The sequence below is a fragment of the Macaca mulatta genome, chromosome 12 (genome assembly GCF_049350105.2).
Source record: "Macaca mulatta isolate MMU2019108-1 chromosome 12, T2T-MMU8v2.0, whole genome shotgun sequence".
Taxonomy (NCBI): Eukaryota; Metazoa; Chordata; class Mammalia; order Primates; family Cercopithecidae; genus Macaca; species Macaca mulatta.
This window is the reverse complement of record NC_133417.1, coordinates 1564723-1587447: the sequence shown is the minus strand read 5'-3', so window position 1 is coordinate 1587447 and position 22725 is coordinate 1564723.

The window sequence follows — 22725 nt, the reverse complement described above, 5'->3', positions numbered from 1 at the left end:
GTCTAAGGGCCTCCCCGGGTGTTAGATGTCAGTAAATGACACCTGTGTGTGGATCTCATGTGATGAGAGAAACAGTGGGGGAAACCAAAGCTTGTGGAGTCTACAGGTTCTGAACTTGGAGGTGTGTGCACCTGTGTACTTGGTGAGGGGTGTGACGTCCGGAATGAGTGTGCACGTGTGTCACGTTTGTGCATGTGTGGTTGAGTGTATTTAGCAGGTGTGGGTGGAGTGAGCATGTTCATGTGTGTCGTATGTATTTGAGGGTGTGTGTGGAGTGTGTACACGCATCATATTTGGTGAGTGTATTTGAGGGTGTGTATGGAGTACATACATGCGTTTGCGTGTATACTATTGGGTGAAGCGGTGGCATGTGTGGAGTAAACATGCACACGTGTATGCTGTGTGTGGGGTTTCTAAGTGGTCCTCCCCTGAGCCTGCTCCTGGGCCCTGCTGTCCTGGCAGCTTTACAGTTTGGTGCGTGTTTGATTCCGGAAGATTCTGGAACCAAATTCTGAAGCTGTGATCACAAACTTGCAGCCCTGGAGGACGCTGGCCCGTGGAGCCGGCACGAGGGTCTCTGTGCTGGCCTCTCCCTGGGCTCTGTCCACAGAAGAGCATGTCCGATGATTGAGCTGTGCGGGTCTGTGGCTCCCCAGCCTCGAGTCAGCCCTCGGTTCTGTCCCACCTCTGTTTTTCTTGCTGAGGGGCTCCGGGAAGTGGTGCCTGGGATGGCGTTTTCACCCTGGGGTTGCTTCGCCAGCTGCCCAGGTGCTGGCTGCCTGAGACCTGCTGCCGTCCTGGGTGGACGGGGCTGTCGCGGGGACATCCCTGAGCACCCGCGGGAAGGCAGGTTTAGGAAGTGCCAGAGGTGAGTGGCTTCCTCTCACACTTGATTTTCTGGAAAGTTCTCGGTCTCCTGTTTTTCCCTAAGGGAAGTTAGAAACTGAGTTTCTCTTTAGGGGAACGTCTTTGCAGAGTCTGCTGTTTGAATGTTCCCCAGGTGTGGAATACTCGGGGCCATATGTGTTTGGGAACATCCGTGTCCTGAGCGAATTCAGTAAGGAATGGAGAGAGGCCTCCTATCAGCTTGGCCTCTGTTTCCAGCTTGTTGAGGGTTGGCGGCTGCTGGTATCCCAGGGAGAGTTAAACACTGGGCGGTGTGGGATGGGAATGTTTGCTCTGACAAGGACAGTGGGAAAGCATCTAAACAAACGTCGCTGTTCTCCGGGCTCCTCGGGGTCGAGCTTGTTTTGTGGTGTTGAGGGAAAGCTACCCTTGTTCCTGTTCCTCACCATTTGAAAGGTGTCCAGGACACGTTCCTCTGGAGAGGTGATGTGCGTGAGTGGGGGTCAGGTCGCAGGCTCCGAGGTTATTTGGGACCTGTCAACTGATTTCCTGAACACACAAGTGCTTGGTAAAGATGTTCCTGATTAGCTAAAACATTTCAAGAGGACGTGATAGCTGGTGGTTGTTTAAAGACTATCACAATTTTCCTGTTACTTTTTAAATGCCTGTTGAATAAGGGAGGATTCACGTATTTTTATTTTCCTGTCTGCATACTTGATATTTTGTTTTTTGTTTTTCATGTGGGTGTGCAGTTAACAGGATTTAGAAACAGTCTCAGTCCTGGGGAGACTTCAGGGCCGCCTCAGTCAGTGCTGAAGGGAGGCAGGGATTTGGGGGCTGCTACCTCCACAGGAAGGGACACCAAGGGCCAGAGGTAAGCAATCTCAGTGAGGTCACAAAGACGGGCACACCCAGCACCCTGGCCCATGTGCCTCTCCTTCACCTTTGTCTCTGCTCAAAGCTGCTCTCCTGGGTCATCACTGGTGATCTCTAGGTGCGTGCTTGCTTCTTGCAGAAGTGGTGTCTGGCTGTGGTCAGTGTGGGCCCTCAGGACTTCCCTGTTTTTGGCTCACATCAATATTGGGCAGTGGTGTATGTTTGCTTTGGAGTGGTAGATCCGGTGGATTTTGGCTTTGCCAACTCATTTAATACCTGTTCTCCTAGGTGCTGGGACCCTCTCCTAAGCCGCCTGTTCTCCTAGGTGCTGGAGCCCTATCATAAGCCGCATGTTCTCCTAGGTGTTGTGACCCTATCATTAGCTGTGTGTTCTGCTAGGCGCTGGGACCCTATCGTAAACTGCTTGTGAGAGATCTCGGAGGTGCTCCTTATGAGGATCCGCTGCCTGACCTGAGGTGGAACAGTTGCAATTCAAAACCACCCCCCAGAAAAATTGTCTTCCATGAAACCCATCCCTGGTGCCAAAAAGGCTGGGGGACAGCTGGCCTAACGCGGGCTAAGATGTCAGTAGATTTTTGGACTTGGGCCTCAGTTGAAGAGGATTAGATTTTGAAAGGTGGGCTTTGCAGGCTTCTAAAGGGGGCAGGTTTTCATCTCCAGTGGGGCCTGGCCAGAACTGGGTAGAACTGACCCAGAAGCTGACAACTAGTCAGGCTGGCTCACTGCCTGTGTCCTGTGTGTGCAGCCTTGCTGTTTATTCAATTGTCTGGTGGTGGTGTGGATTCCATCCACAGCCTCAGAGTAGTGGAAGCCATTACTTCAAGGCTGACCTTATTTAACTTTATCAAAAAGACATGACAATCATTTAGTATAAATCTTCCAGATACCTGTATCCTTTCTTTTCCCAGAGGCTTTTAAGTATTGCAACTTAAAAATCTTCAAAAATAACTTGAAAGGAAAACCTCTAAATATATTTTTGATGAGCACCCTTGAGAGCTTTAATATGTGAAGTAAATTCCCTTGACTTTTGTATTCCTAGAAACTCGTTCATGTTTGCAGATGACTTTGTATTTAGTCAACAGTAGCCACTGGTTGGTGACCATCAACACCTGCCGTGTATCATTTAGAAAGTTGGATGTGGATGTATTCACTTTTCAGACACACAAACACATGGGCTGTTTGTTTTTGGTTTTGATTTTTTTTGGTTTTTTTTCTCCCCCCAGCTGAATTCAAGAAAGGGAAACAAGCAGACAGAGTAAGTACCAGAAAGCGTCTAAGTGGCTGGGTGGGGGATCCTACTATGGTGTTGGATTGTGTTCTGCCAGACATCGCTCCTCGAAAAGCTGACCCTGAAACGGCTGGCATTGCCCTCACCCTGGGACATTCGTCTGTCTCACCAGAAAATGAAGAATCTGCCAGAGTACTGTGAGTCAAATTCAGTCAGAACTCGATTAACTAAGAGGCTTTGTCTCAAAGGCGAAAACATGAGGACACATTTTTAATTTTTAAGGAGTGCTTCATTGTGAGTCAGTTCTGATGTGTACTGCATTAGGAAACCTCTGAACTTCCACGGTCAGGCCCAGAACTCTGAGGGAAAGTGGTTGTGCCCTTCCCACTGTTTTTGTCACTAGCTGTATTGATTTCCTTAAAACCCTTTTTATATGAGTTCTATTATAGTTTGAAAAAAATTCACTTAGGTAGAACTGGAAGCGTTTGCGCCGTGTTAATACTCATGACCCGTTCTGGGTCTCGGTGTATGTGTACTGTATAAATGTACATGTGTGTATGTGGTGTACACATACTACGTGTATTTCCACTGCATGTATTTACAGTGTATAGGTATGTACACTACATTTGTGTCCTACACACGTGCATGCTGTAGGCATGCATGTACATGTGTATATGTGTGTATCTACGGGGATGATTATATGCACACTAGTTGGACATCTATCTGTTCTACATGGGTACATACATGCATGTATTTAATGCCACATACATACCTGTGTACGTGCACCATGTGGGTATGTGCACATTATTTCTGCAGATGTATATATACATATGTGCACACAAGCATGCATGTACACTATGCACACTGAATAAACTTCTGGATATGTACACAATAATACGTATACATGCTGCATATGTACGTACACTATTGCATATGTGTATACGTTTTATACGTTAGTGTACTGATGTACATTGTATACATGTGCATATGTGTACACTGCACATGTGTATGCATGCTGTAGTGCACCTACGTACATTGGATAAGAATGTATGTTATATGCATGTGTATACATATAGCAAATAGCATACCTGTGTACATACGGATGTGCATGTGTATGCCATATGCATGTACATACAGGTTATAGTATACCTGTGTACACCGTATGCATATAGACGTGTGTGCATGCTCTGCATGTACATACATGTTAGCATACCTATGTACATTTGCTATATGGATGTGTGTATGCTCTATGCTTGTACACACGTAGTGAACTTGTTTGTACACTATATATATTTGGATGTGTGTACACTCTATGCATGTACACCACATGGATCTGGATGTGTGTGCACTCTGTACGCACGTAGTGCACTTATGTACACTCCACGTATTCGGATGTGTGTACGCTCTATGCAGGTACACGTGTTACAGTGTGCCATATACGTACATTATGTGGATGTAAATGTGTGTGTGCGCTCTATGGCACCAGGAATAGGGCTCCCGCAGGGATCCAAGAACGCACCATCTCGCTGGCACCGGAGCGTGTAGGATGAAAACAGTTGTTTGTTACAACCTAGTTGAAATTTGGCAGGTTACTCTACCCTTTGCAACGATTTAGGAACAGTCACTTCATTGATGTGTGTGTTCCTGAAATCATAAACAGCTCTGTGAGGTGTGTCTCATCCCCAGACGAGAGAGGGAACCGAAACAACAATGACTCGGTCACTTAAGTGAGGTAGAACTAACAGAGCAGCTGTCTAGCTTTCTGTATTATAACTTTGTCAGCAGCTCAATGAGAAATCGGCACTCATCAGGAAATGTGTCCACTTTCTACTGTTCTTTATTCGTGGCGTATTTCCTGCCTCGTGTTATTCCTCACGATGTAGCAAAATCCCTCCTAGAGTTGTGAATATAAACAGTTCATGACAAATGTAGTATCTTCTTTGTAACATTGAAAACGATATGTAAGTTCATCTTCAGATATTGTTTGGAAGGATGAGAAGGAAGATGTTTAGGACAAAAGAACAGAGAGCTTTCAAGTAAACAGGGAAAATAAGGACTTTGTGCAAAATATTTCCAAATTTGGAATTTGAGAATACTAAATCTCACATCTAAGATCATAGGTAGTTTTTTTTTTGGGGGGGGGGTTAAAATTAGTACTTGGTTTTCCATGCCTTTGGGAATTTCAGTCCTGATGGAGGATTGCAAGAATAATCTGATTTTTCAGAACAGAAGGGCAGTCTGTCTCAAAGGTAAATTCCAGGTTGTACCATAGAGAAATAGAAATTGCTGTCAACTTTCTGTAAGGTTCTTCAGTTCTTTCCTCTTCTGTGGTTAAAAAAACCATCTCTGGGTTTAGTCTCAGCCAAGTTCCTCTTATGAGGTTGCCTTACATTTCGCACAGCTGTTGAGAGTCTTCATCATTCGTAGTTAACTTGTTAAAAGCAAAACCTTGTACTAGTTAGATCTGGGCACCTTGAAGGCAGGGGTTTGTTTTATATTTTTAATAAGCAGCAGGGTGATGGCAGGGCTAGGGCCCTTCATCCCATCATGCATTCCTCTGAGCTTTCAGAGCTCTCACTGCATGCTGAGTGGTGTTGGCTGTTTAGGGTTTCAATAGGAAGACGAGGCTCTGCGACTTGGGACGCTCTTACTACCTTCATAGAGAGCTTGGTGACAGTTTAGCATGACAGTTTGTGCCCCTGCTGTGTATACTTTGTTACGGCCTCACAGAAAGGGTATTGATTTAAACGTGACTAATTTCTTCATGTTTATTTTTGCCTTTATTCCTAGTTACAGTCCTGATAATTTTTCTTCCTTTAAAATCTTGCTAATGGCTAGTGAATTAGTGATAAACTATATTTACGTGTTCTCTAAATCTAGCGATTTAATTGGAGGTCATTCTTCTTGCACCATGTGTCAGTGCTATGTCAGGATGGCTCAGTTTTACATTGTCAAAGGATTAACTAGAGCAGGATGCAGCCTTACTGGAAATTGCTCGTTTGTGAAATACAGGCACTTTATTTTTTGTTATACTCGAGGTGTGTTCAAATGTAAACATTTTGAGCCGTGTTAGAAGGATATACAAGATTGTAATGAAGAAAGCAGCAACTTGATCAAGTACTAGCTAATGAATTTTATGTTTTAAGTATATGGACTGTGGACCTTGGCAATCAGTTCTCATCTTGACCTTTTATTGTTTTATTAGAATCTTGCTCTGTCACCCAGGCTGGAAGGGTGGAGCCCAGGAGTACAATCTCCATTCACTGCAACCTCTACGTCACAGGTTCAAGCGATTCTTATGCCTCAGCCTCCCTAGTAGCTGGGGTTACAGGGTGTGTGCCACCATGTCTGGATAAATTATTTTTAGTAGAGATGGGGTTTTGCCATGTTGGCCAAGCTGGTCTGCAACTCCTGACCTCAAGTGATCCACCCACCTCAGCTTCCCAAAGTGCTGGGATTACAGGTCTGAGCCACCATCGCTGGCCTGACCTTCTGTTCTAATATTGGTTATTCAGTCTCGATGATAGCACCTGGTTGTATTAACTTGGGGTAGAAAGCACAATTGCAATGAATCTGGTTGTGTATATACGTGCTGACTTAGCGTTCATGGCAGCACTGTGAGGTGGGCATTGTTCCTGAAGGAAGGCCGATGGGCAAGTCGGGGCTTAGATACGGGACTTGTGGGCAATCACTGCTGTCCCATGGCTGAGATCAGGCCTGTCTGTCGCCTGTACCCTGAACTCTGAACACACAAACGAGCAACTGTCAAGAGTCGGTGCTCGAGTGTGATGTGGCCTGTGGTGGTTGCCTCGCAGCGCTGCTTTGGCTCGGGGCAACAGGGCAACAGCTCCCTCCCTCGTTCGGCTGCCTGGGAGTCCCAGGAGAACCCACTGATACCGTTTATAAATGCCGGACATCGAGCGTTCTCCTTGGTACCAGCACATCTGGAATTGGACAGCTCGGTTAGATTCTCGGCCAGCAAACCTGTACAAGAGTGTGTGAACTCTGCGTTTGCTTCGCCCGGACAAAGGTGAATTCGTGGTCACTACTGGATGGCAACAGGTGTGGCCTCAGGAGCAGCACGGAGACAGGCACCCGGGTGCAGGAAGAGCATCTGCAAGAGGGGGTGGGGAAGGTGACAGACGCATGTGCGAGTTTAGCTGTTACCGTGGATGGGGGGTGGTCGGGTAAGACCAGATTTTCTCATTGTTGCCCCTTTCTGAAAAAGACCCTGAATTGACTTCTCTGTGGCTCCTCGCGCCTCCTTGTCAGGTTGGAGGAGACTGCTCTCCTGGCTCAGGCCCTGCTTGCGGCATCACGGAAGCTGCTGTTGCTTGCCCTGCCCTCCCTGTGACGTCCTCTGTGCTGTTGTCCGGGAACAGTTCTGCCGAGCAAGCTTGGACTCTGCTCCCTTCTGCTCTTGGATTTCGTGTCTGGAAAGCTTGTGTTCTTTCCTGATTTTTGATGATGCTGAGCTATGTTTTTGCAAGGATCACGCGTGCCTATAGCAGGGAGAAGCCCCTTTGCAATTTTAACATCTTGACGCTCTCAAGCAGAGCTTGCTATCGAAGTTGACAGCCTCCTGTGTTTTTGTTTTGGCAGAAACTGAATTTCAGTCCTAGGACAGCTTCAGCACACTTGATCCTAGCTCTTCTCTCTCACTGCTCCCCTCGTGTGTGGCAGAAATCATATGCCCTGAAGTTTACCAGTCCCTTCATTTGAAAATCAGTTAGTGTATGTGATCCTCATGAGAATTTTACTTTTTATAAAAGCAATCGCAAAGACTGGGTTTTGCGAAACCAGTGTTTTATGTGTATATTAATTGCGCTCACAATAAGCTTTGTCTTCTAAATATTTCATGTTTCAGATTAGCCCTGGAATCATGCCCTGGAGTAGTTTTGCTATTCCGCTTTTATTTTTGGCTAAGGTAAAGTTGAGAACATTGTGATATTAGATATTAGTGAGTCCTTTTAGTTTCTTCTATGTCTGTTTTCCTTTAAGCCAGAACCAGCAGACGGATACCAGTTTGTGAGCACCTGGCATCTCCCAGGTCTTTCCTGGGTCTTCCCTCCGCTGTCTTGTGGACAGGGCAGTCATTGGTGGAAGATGAACTTGAGAATCTGTGTGTGGAATTAAGTAAATGTCATAGCTCTCTTCTGTGACAAACTGAATGACATTAAGCCCAGTAAATTGTAACAGCAGACTTTGCACATACAAAGCATTGAACACCAGGAAGGTAACCAGGCTGCGATGCTTCTGGTCCTGCACAAGACCTCCGGTATCACAGCGCATTTAACATACTGGCAGCATTGAGTGTTTGAAAATGTTGTGTATGTACCATGTCCGTGATTTTCGAGGGCCTGGATAAACACCTCTGGTTATCGCAATCTTTATCAATGGGAGCTTAAGGTTAGTACTGGGGCAGACTGTGTTTTAAAGAATTAAGGTGTCTCGAGTATGTTTCAGTTTTCCCATGAGGAAGAAACATGTCAGCTGTTCTTTCCTGGACTGTGGCTATCACAGTGCCCCACCACGGTCGGTCACATGTTTACTTCCCCTCCATTTAACCGGGCTGGGCTTGGGCCAGAGTACTTCGGTTGTCATATGTCATATGAGGCTGAGGAACTGTCTTCTGCCTCATCGTTGGCATATGGAAATACTGTTTTTCAAAGCATACTCTACTCTCTCATTTGTGTTTATATAAAATAATGGAATGGTTATTTTAACTGTGCAGTTTCCTATGCTTGCTTATTTAATTGCGGAAAGATAATGGTTTTATTTTGCTAAAATCTGTGCTAGGAATTGTGCAAAATCTTTGTGAAATGCCCATTTTACTAGCTTCAGTTATAGATCTTTGTATAGAAAAGAAAAAGCCTATTGCTACAAGGAGCATTGTCTTTACCGATGCAAAAAGCTTTAGGCTTATTGGCCGTGTAGTCAGTAAAATGCATTAGAATGTGGCGAACATTGAGAAAAGCATTGAAGTTTTAAAATCTGCTCTGCAGTTTTCTTCAACTCCCTTGCAAGATACTTAATTTGAATAAAAGACAGAATAAAGTGTTCCCACTGAGGAAAGTGGCAGGAGGACTGTTTAGACTGTGTTCTGAATCTGAGCAGTCCTGCCACACTCGTCTGTGATGTGGTGGTGTCCATGGTGTCACTTTTACAGAACTTTAAGAATGCCTCTGTGAATAAAATACATTTTATTCTTAGTATTTCTGTTTTGAGTTTTGAGGTGTGTAAAACATGTTAATGGTTTCTTTCCCTTACAGAATTTGCTTGTTCTTTTCTTTTTTTTTTTTAAATGCCTACAAGACTCTGAAGCACATTAATCGCTTAAAAAGGAAAGAAAAAAAAAAGGGCCAGGCGTGATGGCTCACGCCTGTAATCCCAGCGCTTTGGGAGGCCGAGGCGGGCGGATTGCTTGAGCCTCGGAACTCGAGACCCAGGGAACCAGCCTGGGCAACCTGGTGAAATCCCATCTCTACGGAAAACACACAAATTAGCTGGGCATGATGGCTGCACACCTGTAGTCCCGGCTACTCCAGAGGCTGAAGAGAATCGCTTGAGCCTGGGAGGCAGACCTTGCAGTGAGTGGAGATCACGCCCCTGCTGTCAAGCCTTGACAGAGTTGGGACCCTGTCTGAAAAACAGCAACGTTCATAACGTATGGGTGAACTGCCCGGCTGCTCTGTCTAGAGTAGAATAAATCTAATTATGTTTTTGCCTTTTATTAGCATTGAAATTTTCTTAATTATCCCTTTGTTTTCATTACATTGTAGCAATATATTGCCGCTTAGAGTCTGGAACAAGTAGGCTTCTCTGGATCAGGTTCTTACTGGATGGCTAAAACTTAGAATGATTTTTCCCTTCCTTGGATGTGACTTATAGAACTTTGCCTTTTGAGGTGATGTGCTGCATTTGATAGCGGACACAGGAATGCCCGAAGAATTCACTTACAGGGCTAAAGTATACGTGTTTTGTAGTGTTTCCCTCCTAGAATGAAAACGGTACCTCTCATTTGTGGGTCGATGATGCTATTTGCTGAAAACTTTTAAAATTTTATTTATTTTATTTTTTTCAGACGGAGTCTTGCTCTGTCGCCGAGGCTGGAGTGCAGTGGTGTGATCTTACTCTCTGCAAACTCCGCCTCCTGGCTTCACGCCATTCTCCTGCCTCAGCCTCCCGAGTACGTGGGACTACAGGTGCCCGCCAGCACGCCTGGCTAATTTTTTGTATTTTTGGTAGAGACGGGGGTTTCATCGTGTTAGCCAGGATGGCCTGACCTTGTGATCTGCCTGCCTCCTTCTCCCAAAGTTCTGGGATTACAAGCATAAGCCGCCGCCCCTGGCCAAATACATGTTTGTTTACTGCCTCAGTCCTCCGTTGGGTAGCCCTGTTCTTCGTCGGATATTCAGGGAGCGGGGGCATCTTGAGTCTTGAAAGGTGTGCTCTGCGAGATGGGAATCTTCCGGCTGCTTATTTAGGGAATCCTGCCGGCTGTCATTTACTGGAGAGCGCAGTTTCCTGGCTGCCCTGGTCTTTGAGGGGAGGGAGACTGAGGGGTCATTTTCCCACCTGGACCAATGTGTTTATTAAACCTGGTTTGTGTATCATTTGGATCTTTTTATGAAGAAAAAGCTACATCTGTGACTTTCAGATAAGTGGAAGTCATGTTAAAAAAATATATATATATTGGCTACTATGGAGAAGTTTTGTCCTTGTGACCTGTGAATACAGTCACAGGAGGGCAGAATGTTCACGGTGTGGGTGCTTACAGTGTACATGCAGAGTCACATTCTTCACTAGTATAACGTTAAAAAGTGACAAATAAGAGAAAAATATTTTGCTCATTACAACGTCGGTAAGAAGCTGGCAGCACTCTTGTTTTTGGAGGGGTGTGAAGGGAATATTGAGAAAGTGTCATCAACATTAGACTCGCCCACTCTGCAAATCCTGTGCCAGCTGGAGTGAGGACCCCGTGATGGAAAGATGCACCCCTCTGCCCGGAAGGAGTTGAATCTTTGTAGCGCTCAGGACGCATGGTTCATCTCTATATAAAGGCAGAGTGTGAAACGCCGTGGAGGCTGAGAGAAGCGATGTGGTTAGCAAGTATGAGTGAGACGTTTGGGGCTTGTTAGCACCTGGCGTGTGTGCAGCAAGCTTTGCTATCTGCACATGTGTGATCCTTAGAACACTGGCGTCTGGAGCCATGGGGGCTGTCGAGGGCCCCAGCTCCTGGCGGGCTGAGGAGTTCCCTGTTACCACCAGGATAACCGTGATTTTGAAGGCTGTCACTCAATTCCAAGTCCTGGAAGGGGGCTCCTTTCAGAGAGGAAAACACCCCTAGAGCCTCGGGCAGAATTCAGTGATTTTTCTTATAATGTTGCTTAGATTTCGCAACACATGAAACCAAGAACATATTTCAGAATGCTTATGGTTCTTTTGTAACCATGGAAACAAAGTAAGTTGCAGTCGATGGACAGTTTGCGGAAGCTGAACTGCCTACATCGTGAGCACGGCGCTCTCCCTACCGCCCTGGGCCTTGCTCCGGTTTGCCGGGGAGGCTTTGCAGGGCCTCTTGGCTGGGATACCTCTGTCATGTCCCATGTTGCTACCCCTGGTCACAGCCATACTGTTGGGCACCTGCGCCGTGAGGTCACTGAGTGGACACGGAGCCGCGGGGCAGCAGTTGGTCAGGAGGTGGCATCCACATGGTCCGAAACAGGTTTCTGTTCATTAAGAATGATCATTGCAATAAAAACAGAGTGAAAGAAAACTCTACTGACCTGAGAATGCATCCGCTGAGTTGCATAGGGAAGTGCAGTGAGGAAGGTGAGGGCTGAAAGGACATGAGGGAGGGAGAGGAAAGGAGAGAAGGGAAGCGAAAGGGGGGGAGGGCGGATGGGAGTGAAGAGGGAGATGGAGGAGGAAGAAGAGAGAGGGCGGTGGGCAGGAGCCTGGGAAATGTGTCCCAGAGCCGGTTCCTGACCGTCGTGGGAACGTCAGAGCTGATCTTCCAGGAGAGGTGGCCTGGGAGGGCTGACCCTTAGGAAGTGAGGGCCAGGGGGAGCTGATTTTTTGGCCCTCAGCGGGGCTGTTGTTGACCTGAGATACAGTCAATAGTTTTCCTGAAGAGATCGTCTGCACAGCCACCGTTTGCTGCCAGGTTGGAGAGAGAAGTGCTCCTCCCCATGGATTCTTTCTAGTTTGTGGATTTTTCCCAGTTTACCTGAGCAGCCTGTCAGTGGAAATGTCGGGGATTACTCACATGTCTCCATTCTACAGAGCAGTCGACCAGCTTCCAATCCTGTAGTTGTTGGGGGCACCATTCCGGTCCTGTCAGTGCCGGCCCAGCGTGGAAGCCGCAGCCCGAGGCGCTGGGAAACCTGCGGGGCTCTCACTGCCAGGAAAGATGTCCTTAGGGCAGAGCCTGGCGAGGAGGGGGTGCTGCTGTTGCAGCAGTACATGGAATTTCAAATGACAAATGAAACAAGCTTTTAATTATGACCAGAGCCCTATGCTCTGCGTTTCTTCAAATGGAAATGTTGTGCTGAAATGAAATTGCTGTTAATCGGTTGCCTCATCCAAGACGCAAGACGGAGGGCTGGGAGCAAAGTAGAACGTGGATTTATCTACAAAGCTTCCTCCTCTCAGACTATCATCAGTTGGATGGTGCTACACAGGAATATGTGAGAATTCGTGTGAGAAAGGTGATGGGTGCAGACCTGTGTGACCGGCAGGTGTGGGGGGAGTTTTGAGAGAAGCTTTTGGCTGAAGTGATGTCAGATGCAGGTGCTGAAGTGTGATGTCTGTCTGGATGGAAGAGCACACACGCCTCTGGGCTGCGGGAAACAGATAAAGGAGGAGGTGGACAGACGTGAGTCGTGTCTTAGGAATGGTAGCAATTCAGGCAGACCCAGGATCAGGCTCCCACGGGGGAGGAGTGGATATCAGGACCCAGGGAGCGTGGGACGGGGGTCATGCCCAGGCCTCTGCGGGTCTTGCTCTTGTGTCAGCAGGGCCCTGTGCTTGCCCTCCTTAAAACTTTCCTGATCCATAAAACGGGCACGACAAAATCCACCTTGTGACACTGAAGCTTAAATGAGATGATGTACATGGTGTCTTCCTTCCCTTCCTGACACATCCTAGACTCACAGCTATGGTAGCAGCGACAGACTGGATGGAATGCTGGAGCCGCTTTGCGCCTGGTGAAGCCACATGGATTTGTGCAGTGCTGGCGACTGTCTCTGAAAGCCTTTGGTCATGGCAGTGGCAGCCTGGAGTGGCTCTTGGCATACTTGAGTCTGTGGAGTGCAAGGTTGACTGGAGCTCCGAGGCCATTGATACTATCCAGGGGTGAGCTGATGAGGCCCTAAAACATGGGGGGAAGGCCGAGAGGACTTGGCTGCCAGAAGCATTGTAGATTTCTGGCTTCGAGAACTGGCTGACTTATGGACATAGGAAGGTAAACCCAGATGGCTCCAAAATTGTAAGTCCAGAAGAAAGGTGGGAGGGTACAATTGCTGACTAGGTCATGGTTGCCCTGTCCCTTTGTTTCTGGCCATCGTTTCTCCTCCCTCCCCCTGCCTTTGTGGGCTGGAGGGCCTGAGCCTGCACAGCGGTCTATTTCATGATGACAATGGCCGATTATTACCCTGCAGTAAGAAGTCTCTCCATTTTATTTGGCAGCAGTAGTTAAATAAATTTAAGGAGTGATGGTGTAGTAGTATTTGTTTTGTTTGTGCTTTTTTTTTTTTTTTTAAGTGTCATTTAACTGAATGTTATTTCCAATTTCACTGATCACTTTGAGAGGCCAAAACATGCTTTGATTTGTTATTTTGTGTTTGAGCTAGTTTATTGCCTCACAGGAATGCCAAGTATTCTGTTGTCACACATCATTAAGTATCTCAAATTGTGTTACTATAATACTTAGCTGAATTACCTCCCTTATTTTGGCTTTTAAAAATCTAAAATCTGTGTGAAACACAGGATGGTGCATCTCCATTGAGGATTGTTGAGAAGTGTGACTTTTGCTGGCATGCTTGAGAATCAGTGACATTATTTTATAGAAACACTTTGTAACTGACAGCAAAGCTAGAAGCTCCTGTAAAGGGCAGAGTAGGCAACGTGTTATGCTTTGAGGGCCACAGAAGTCTCTGCATATATTTCTTTTGTGAAAACTTCAACGTGTAAAAATCCCTGGCCACGGCTCGGTCGGGGATCATGGTTTGCAGACCCTTAACAGCAGCTTAGCTGAAAGCTGGTCTCCCATGCGGTGAGCAGGAGCCTACCTCATTGCTTCAGCCAGGAAGATGCTGCCCTGATGCTGGAATTTACTTCAAACAAACTTGAAAGCTCTGGCACCGCTGCTCATTTCCATACTGTTGCAGGCTATCTAAAATACGGAGGATGCCGTGGCGTTTTGATTTTGTTACTCCTCTTGAAGGGCTCTGAGATGGCTCATCGCGAGTTAGACATTTGCAGAAATGATCAAGCAGAGCTGCAGTCATCTTGCAGATAAAGTGAAGTTTTTTCTGAAAACTCGTTACAGGCTTAAATTTCTGATCCCATTCCATCCACTGATCTTGTATTATTGGTTTCTTTTTGTACCCATTTGGGTCTATGAAGTGTCTCCCCACCGTGGTAGAAATTTAGCTCTGATTTTGTTCATGAGTCGGTATCCTCACTCCTCATCTGCGAGGTGAAAGTGCTGCAGGTCCTGTGTGGTTTCCATCCCCTCCCTGCACGCGGATGGATTGGGAGGTATTTGTGGTGTGTGAACTTGCTACCCCCAGAGCCTTCTGCTTCATTCCCTGGACCGCTTTCCTCCCTCCTCCCTCCTGACTCACTCCCCTGGACCACACTTTTCCCTCCTGGTTCACTCCTTGGGCCGAACTCCACCCTCCTCCCTCCTGGTTCACTGCCCTGGGCCCCCACGCCTCCCTCCTTGTTCACTCCCCTGAGCCCCCACGCCTCCCTCATAGTTCACTCCCCAGGGCCCCCACTCCTCCCTACTCTCCTGGGCCACATTCCTCCCTCCTGGTTCACTCCCCTGGGTCCCCAATCCTCCCTCTTGGGGGCTTGGTAGTTTCTGATGTGCTTGTGCCAGCACGATAAGGCTGAGTGGCAGCTCCAGGGCTGCGGCTGCTCACACAGCTGTGGCATGAGTGCAGAGAACTGCGGGGATGCAGCTGCCCTTGCTGTGATGCTTCGAGTGTCATAGTCGATATGGGAAACTGGGTGGGATGTGGATGTCCCAGGAAGGGACAGGAGCCTCCCCTCAGCCTCTGTCAAACAGTTCTCAGCCAGGCGTGGTGGCTCACGCCTGTAATCCCAGCACTTTGGGAGGCCGGGGCGGGCAGATCCCCTGAGGTCAGGAGTTGGAGACCAGCTTGGCCAATGTGGTAATTTTTGACGCATTAAGTATTAAGGAAAATGACTCACACTAGTTTGCCTTGCTTTTTAATTGATAATTGGTGTACCCCAGTAGTCTGAACTTGTTAAGCAACCATTCTTACCGAAAGGCTAATCTTTAAAAGTCTCTTCCTCTTGACACGTCTTTGGCTGCTGTAATCAAATGCAATGTAATCAGCACTGGTTAATGGCTTTCCTTGCTTGGCTAACAATTGCTCCTCAAAAACTTTGATTTCTTGTTATTTTCATTTATAATTATGTTTTAAGCCTTCTAAATTTTCTAGCTTTCCTGCGAGTTGGGAATAACTGTGATGGGTGCTTAGTTTGGGATGTTGACGTACACTCTATGCCCAGCTACTATGCCATTGTGTGAACACTGATTTCTCACTTTCTCATGAACACTGATTTCACCTAGTTTGGTAAATTCTATTAATTTTAAGGAAGGGGGTGGAATGCAACTGCTGTTAGGAGGCTTTTCTAAGGATCGAGGAAATGTTGCCATGATTATTACCATTACAGAAGGAACATAAAAATGCGTGCTGCCTTCAGTCATGATGAATATGTAAGTCCGCATCTGTGACTGCAGAAAACGGCAGCCCCAAATCCTAAAATCGTGTGGATGCACCAAGCCCATCTGCAGGGCACTGTGGAGCAGCCTGCATTAGCCGAAGTTAGCCCACAAGCCCTGAGGGATGGTGTCTGAGTTATGATAAGGCTCTGACTTGGGATTAAACAGGCCTCCAAATAGTGTGATATTCTAAACAAAGACATGATACTGCCCAGGGAGCCCAGTGGGCACCTGTAGGCAGTGTAGGTGAGAAAAGGTTCCAAAGAAGATTCCTGCAGCTCAGCTAGGAGGATTCTGTAAGGCAGTAGACACATCAATGTTCACATAGGAGTGTTGAGCTATATTCATTCCTTTTAAGCAGCCAGGCTTGTGTGTGTTTTTAGGGGCACTCACATGGCGCCCTTTCCCCCCTCACTGCCGGTTGTGCCTGTTTGATGTTGCGGACTTCTGTGTTAAGTGTGTCCACTCTCCAAATGTATCTCTGTCTCTAGAATATTTTAGAGTAAACCATTTATTGTTTAAACGCTTGTTTTTAGTGAGGAAGAAATCTTTAAAATGGGCCATACAGACCCTGCTATAAATGTTGAACAATGGCACGTGTAATGTTTAACACGTAGTGTTTAAAGTAGAAGACAGTTTAATTTAGAAATCCTGTTGGAATGCCAACTTAAATTACGACCATCTGTACACATATGGAAAAGAATGAGAGTGAAGGTACAGAATTGGAATTTTGTCTATTTTGTAGAGATTCTGTAATGTATCAGGTACAAGTCTCACTTCATGATTTAAATGCATGAAGCTGAAATTAGAAAACTTGACAAAAACATGCCTTTGAATAGTGAGCCTTTATCCTCCTTGAAATAGTGATTCATTCACTAAAACGTCCACCTGCAACTTTGTCAAATACATTTGTTGCATTAGTCCTCAAGTGAGCTCAGTTTTCCAGACAGGCAGATTATTACTGTTTAAAGTTTGTCCTGATGATGTTGGTGAACAGGGAAAATCCTTTGACGTGGATCCTCTGTGTGTGTTACACATCAGACGCGGCCTGCCCAACCCTCTGCCTGTAACTGGGAACCTTGACTGTCAGGATCATTGTAGAGAACCTTGAGGAAAGCAAAACAAGCCTCTGGAGTAGCAAAAGATGTAGCTGATTTCATGCAATAAAACTTACACATTTTTCTTTAAAATGCTTCCTTCGGAACGTCAGCTTGCTGACTATCTTAGAATCGCTGTAGTCCGCTGACAGCAGTCGTGGGAACAGGTGCATGGCCTGGCTGATGCAGGAGGGTCTCAGAGTGGAGCCACACTCCTGACACTGAAGGAGGGGCTGGAGCCATCACGCTCGTGACTCGTGCAGATGGCCTTGGCTGACCTCCAGAAGAGAAAACGTCAGTATCCAAGGAGGAAAAAGTCTATTAATTTCATGAGTGTTTGCCTTCGCAATGGCTAATACCCTGAGTTTGTGGCACCTGCTGTCTCTGGAATGAGGAGTCTTCCCTTCCTGGCAGACAAGCTCTAGATGGGAACAGGAGCTGTGATTGCTGGATTGAAGAGATTTCCTTCTTGGGGAGGTGGCCTTCGAGCCTGACATGAAGGAAGCTGTGACTGGCGGGAAAGGGCCTTGGAGACAGTGTATTTACCAGGAGGGTCGGTGACTGAGAACCATCCTGTTCCGAGTGTTGCCATTCTGGTTCTAGAGTAAACTTGGGGAGAAACAACAGCCAAAAGCCCCGAGGAATATTCTGTGATGTTGATCACGTTTGGTAGATTTGTTGCTGAGACTCTGAAATGAGAAGCCCGGGAGGTGCAGGTCTATCAGGCCGTGGGACGTGAGACAGCTGCTGCTTCAGGGGTTGGAGTCCCCGTGCCAGAGGCTCAGTCCTGCAGAGACTTCTGCACAGTGGGCAACTGATGCCTCCGGTTGATTGTAAGTCCCCCAGATGAATACCCATGAAAGGTACCGTGTCAGCAAAGAGTCAAACTCTGTGAAGCATTTGGAGATTTATTCTGAGCCAAATGAGTTACCATGGCCCTTGATACTGCCCTCAGGAGATCCTAAGAACGTATTCCCGAGGTGGTCAGAGCCCAGCCTGGTTTTATAGCTTTTAAGGAGGCATAAGACAATCAATCAAATAAATGTAAGATGTACATGGGTTTGGTCTGGAAAGGTGGGACAACTGGAAGCAGGGGTGTCCAGGTCATAGGTAGATTCGAAAATTTCCTGATTGACAGTTGGTTAAGAGAGTTGTCAGATAAGGGGTTGTGGAGACCAAGGCTTTGTCATGTGGAGGAAATCCTCCAGGTAGCTTTGGAGAGAATAGATTGTAAATGTTTCCCATCAGACTAAGCGTCTAAGTTCTGTCTAATTCCAGAAGGGAGGTGGGGTGATGAGGCAAGTCCGACCCCCCAGCGATCATGGCCTGGACTAGTTTTTCAGATTAGCTTTGGAATGCCCTTGTCAAAAGCAGGGGCTGTTCAGATGGGCAAAGGGGCTTCGAATTCTAATGTTTTTAAAACCAGAAAGTGATTGTGTTTTTTTCTGTGGATGACAGCCAGTGTAGTAATTAATATTTTATTAGCAGATTAATTTGGAAGTCAATGTGTTTTCAAGTATGTTAATTATTAAGTCATCAAGAAACAGAGAAGGGCTTACTTTGAAACCAGCCTGAGACTCAAGAGGCTCATCAAAGAAAACGATGGACTTGGGAGAACTGATTCACGTGTTTACTGTGCCAAGTTTCAGGCATTATGAGAAGTCTGTGCTGATACATTGTGACTTGAGAACTTAAATCTTGATGGACTCTTAAGAGTGAGGCTTTTTTTTTTCTTTTCTTTTTAAATGGTCAGTGTTTCTGTCTCCTGTGTTTTGTCTTCCAGCCGCTGAGCACTTTAGCTTTGTGTTCACGTGGCCTTGTTCTCCGAACCACCTGCTTTGTGGCTCCTCTGTCCTGCCCACCTTGATCGCGTCTTCCCTGCCCCGTGGGTTTTATCCCGAGGACTGTTCTCCGCTGTGGGGAGGGGAGGATCAGTGGACACTGGCTTTACCGCCTCATTTTCTGTGTAACTCCCAGTTTCTCAAAATCTTAATTGTCTTGGATTCCCTGTGAAACTGGGAGTCAGGCCTTGGGCGCAGTACTGGGGCAGGAGGGAGAGATGAGAACAGGAAGGATGGGTTTGTCAGGGGAAGGAACCCCTTGCCAAATTCCTGTGTCTGTTTTAGGTTAAAGATGAATGGCCGGATGGTGGATGTCTCACCTGCTGTGGCTGGACCTCGCTGTGCTGAACCCTGAGCAGGGGCCCCAGCAGCTGCCTCCTGCCAGGCCGGGGCCACAGGGCTGGGCTTCTGCCTCTGGGAGGGCTCGTGCCAAGGTGCAAGGGTCTGCACCGCTCGTGTGTGACCTGAGGGGCATGTGGGAAGCTTTTCTGTGCTCCTCACCTGGGAGAAGTTGAGCTCATCTGGGCTAGAGCCTCTGGGGAGGTAGGAAGGCAGAGGCCTGGAATTCCTGCTTTCCCCAGACAGCAAGAAAGCTCAGCGTTGCACTTGCTCTGAGATGCCCTCAGCAGCCATATATAGTTGATTTTAACATGACGGAAGGTGCCAATTAACCCGGCTCTGTGGAGAGCTTTGAGGAGTCCAGGCCCTGGGCCCCGGGCTTTTTAATATGTTCCTTCCTGAACAAAAAACAACAAAAGATCCCTGTGGCTGATGTCGACTGCGTGGGGTAGGACATGCCGAGCTTGGGTGGGGCTTGCCCCTGAGTTTCCTTGGTGCTCCTCCCAGCCCCCACGGACACCAGCCTCTCCAGGCCGAGGCTTGTCCTGTTTAGACCCTCGTTGGTGGGGTCTGTGGTCCTGGATCGAGGGCCCAAGCACTTCTTTCATATTATTATAAATGATTCACCAGAGATGCACGGCTGTGCCCAAACATCTCACGAGCATGAGATACAGCCAGTGTCGCCGCCGCAAGCTCATAATTCTAGTGGAAAGAGGAAATTTTACTTTTAATGTGCTCGTGTGACTCAGATGCAAATATTCAATTCCCATTAAACTTTCAAGACCTTGAGATCCTCTGAGATTCCTTGGAAAGCCGTTCCTTGGCCCCACGACTAACTCTCCTGTGGAAGGAGGCTGGGGTGGTCCGCGGGGTCTGGGATCCTGCTGCGTTCTCCAGGATTCCTTAGGTTTCATCATTAGTCCCAGCTCTTCAGCAGGTGGAGCTGATTGACTCTGACATTTCCATTATATTGTTCTTGTGTTGCCTCAGTTAACTTAGAATAACCAGTATTTACCAGAAATAATTGATGGCGAGATGGGAATTATTGGTGATTCCCTGACATAGGCAGCCTGTATAGATAAGCGTGTTACACGGTGTCTAATTTCTGAGATGTTGGTCCACACCTTCTCAGGAACACACTTTCAGGGGTAGATTCCTGTGCAGGAGAAGCTGCTTTTCCCCGAGACGCGGTGGCGGCTCCTGCACTGGCATGGCAGGGTGGCTGTGTGACTGGGCAGGGCTGGACATGCTCCTGCGCTGGGCGCCCACCTCCGCCCTACATCTGTGTCGAGGGTGCCTGCCTTTGTTCCCCCAGGTCGAACTCATAGAATTGTATACCTTCCTGACACATTCCTGCATAGAGATGATTAGATCTGGGGGCTGAATCTCAATCGGACATGCATGTAGGTAAATTATTGACGTGAATGACTTGGGTCCTCCACCTTCAGGGTCAGGAGGCACGAGGTGGGTTTGGAGACAGCTGCCTGGCCTCAGGAAGTTTCTCTCAGAGCCTGTTTCTTTCTCTAGCAAAGTAAATGATGCCTACCTCACCGGGCTTAACACACGCTCAGTACTCAGATGCTGTCTGATCTTTGTTATAGTTAGTATTTGGGGAACAGCGTGGCTGGTAAGAAAATGTGTTATCTTTACAATTTATACAATGTCATACAAGGCAAGCGTGAAACCGGGACACTACCTTAATCTGAAGATGCTGGTGCTTAGTCTTCTCCTCAAGCATTTTGTTGTCATTCTGGCGTGTGTCAGCCAAGTCATATGACGGTACCGCGTGCGTGATGCCAGCTCAGTTACCTTGGAATGGGGAACCTGAGGCTGCCAGGGAGCATCCCTCCTGCCTCCAGTCCTCGGGGGTTTCTCTCTCTCTCTCCTTTCCTCTGTCCCTCCCTATCCCCCAATCCTCCTCACCACTCCTGCTCCCCTCCCTACCCTCCTCACTTACTCTACAACAGAGGTCCAGACTTTGACAAATCCCAGCTGGGCCTATTTATCGCTTGGCTAGGAAAGCAGAGGGAAAGGGGCCCAGTTACTACAAAAATAGAGAATTGAAATAGAATGTGAGCTACTTTTGCGTCTTGTTTTTTATTTTAATCTGAATATAAAAGGCAAGTGTCAAACAAAATCGGTGCTAACTGCGCCACTCAGCTCCGAGTCTGCTTTGTCGGGGCTCCGTGGGTTCCCACGCCCTGGCCTTCTCCATGAGCGTCTGGACACGCCGTGGCTGTGAAAGGAGCATTCAGTTATGGTCCTTTGAATGTTCCAGAGTCATGTTTAATAAAAATCTTCACGTTTACCCACAGCCAAGTCTTGATTTAATAACAGGTACTGCAGGTCTCTGGGTGGGGCTGAGCCTCTGTTTTAGAAGCAGCTGCACCATCTGAGGGGCAGGTCCGTATGGGCTGGCAGGCGGCCTGGTCCTTGGAGCACAGGGTGGACCTGACTCAGTCCTGGCAGTGGGGGGCCTTGCAGTTCTAGGATGTAGTGATGCAACCTGTGGCATAAATAAAAAGCCTCATGTGCCCCCATGAGAAGCTGGGGCTTCCCCTCAGTACTGTGGTGTGCTGTGTTTGTGATCGTGCAGATGTAAAAGGGTGAGGGAGATGTCTAAAAACCAGGCTCCCAAAGACAGCCCTTCATGTCTGGTGCTTTCATGTGTATATGCACACGTGTTTGACGCGTGTACACCTTCACACGTTCACCTCTTTCATGCATGTACACCTGTTCCTGTGTTCATACACCTGTTTCGCGCATGCGCCTGTTTCTCCTGTGTATGTGCCTGCGCGTTCACCCTGTATTGCGTCGTACGTTGTATTTTACATATTGGGTATTTTCAGTTTGTATCGTGAGCTTGTAACGACGTCGTGAAGAAAAGAGGGGGCCCTGGCAGCCTTTGGCTCTGAGAAACGTGATGTCACGGGAACAGATGAGACAGCCCGGGTGAGGCCGGCAGAGGCCATCGTGGCCTTGGGAGTCCGTGCACATCCACTGTCTGTCGCTGTGTGACAAGTGACCCCAAAACCTAGGGGCTTAAGGCAACATACACGTACGACTGTACAGCTTTTTCAGGTTGGAAATTCAGGGCAGCCCTGCTGAGCGGCTCTGGCCCAGTCCCCCGGGTCACTGTGAAGATGCTGTCCAGGGCTGCAGCCATCTGTAGGCTCAGCTGGGCTGGAAGTTCTGCTCCAGGATGCCGTGCTGACGTGTCTGCGGGCAGAGGCCTGGTCGTCCACACCTGGCCACTCCCCGGGGCTGCCAAGTGCATTCCTGCCCAGGGCCGCTCCTTTCCCCAGAGACGTAGCAGTGCTGGTCTTATGCCCAGCGTCAAGGTGGCCGGGTCAGGAGCAAAGACTTGTTTCCCCTACTCGGCGGCTACTCCTGCAGGGCTGGGAGACAGTGGAGGTCGCGCAGGAAGGTGTTCGCTGAAGACCGTGCTCTGTGACTTGACGGGTGTTCCTCCCAGGAGAGTGAAATGGAGAC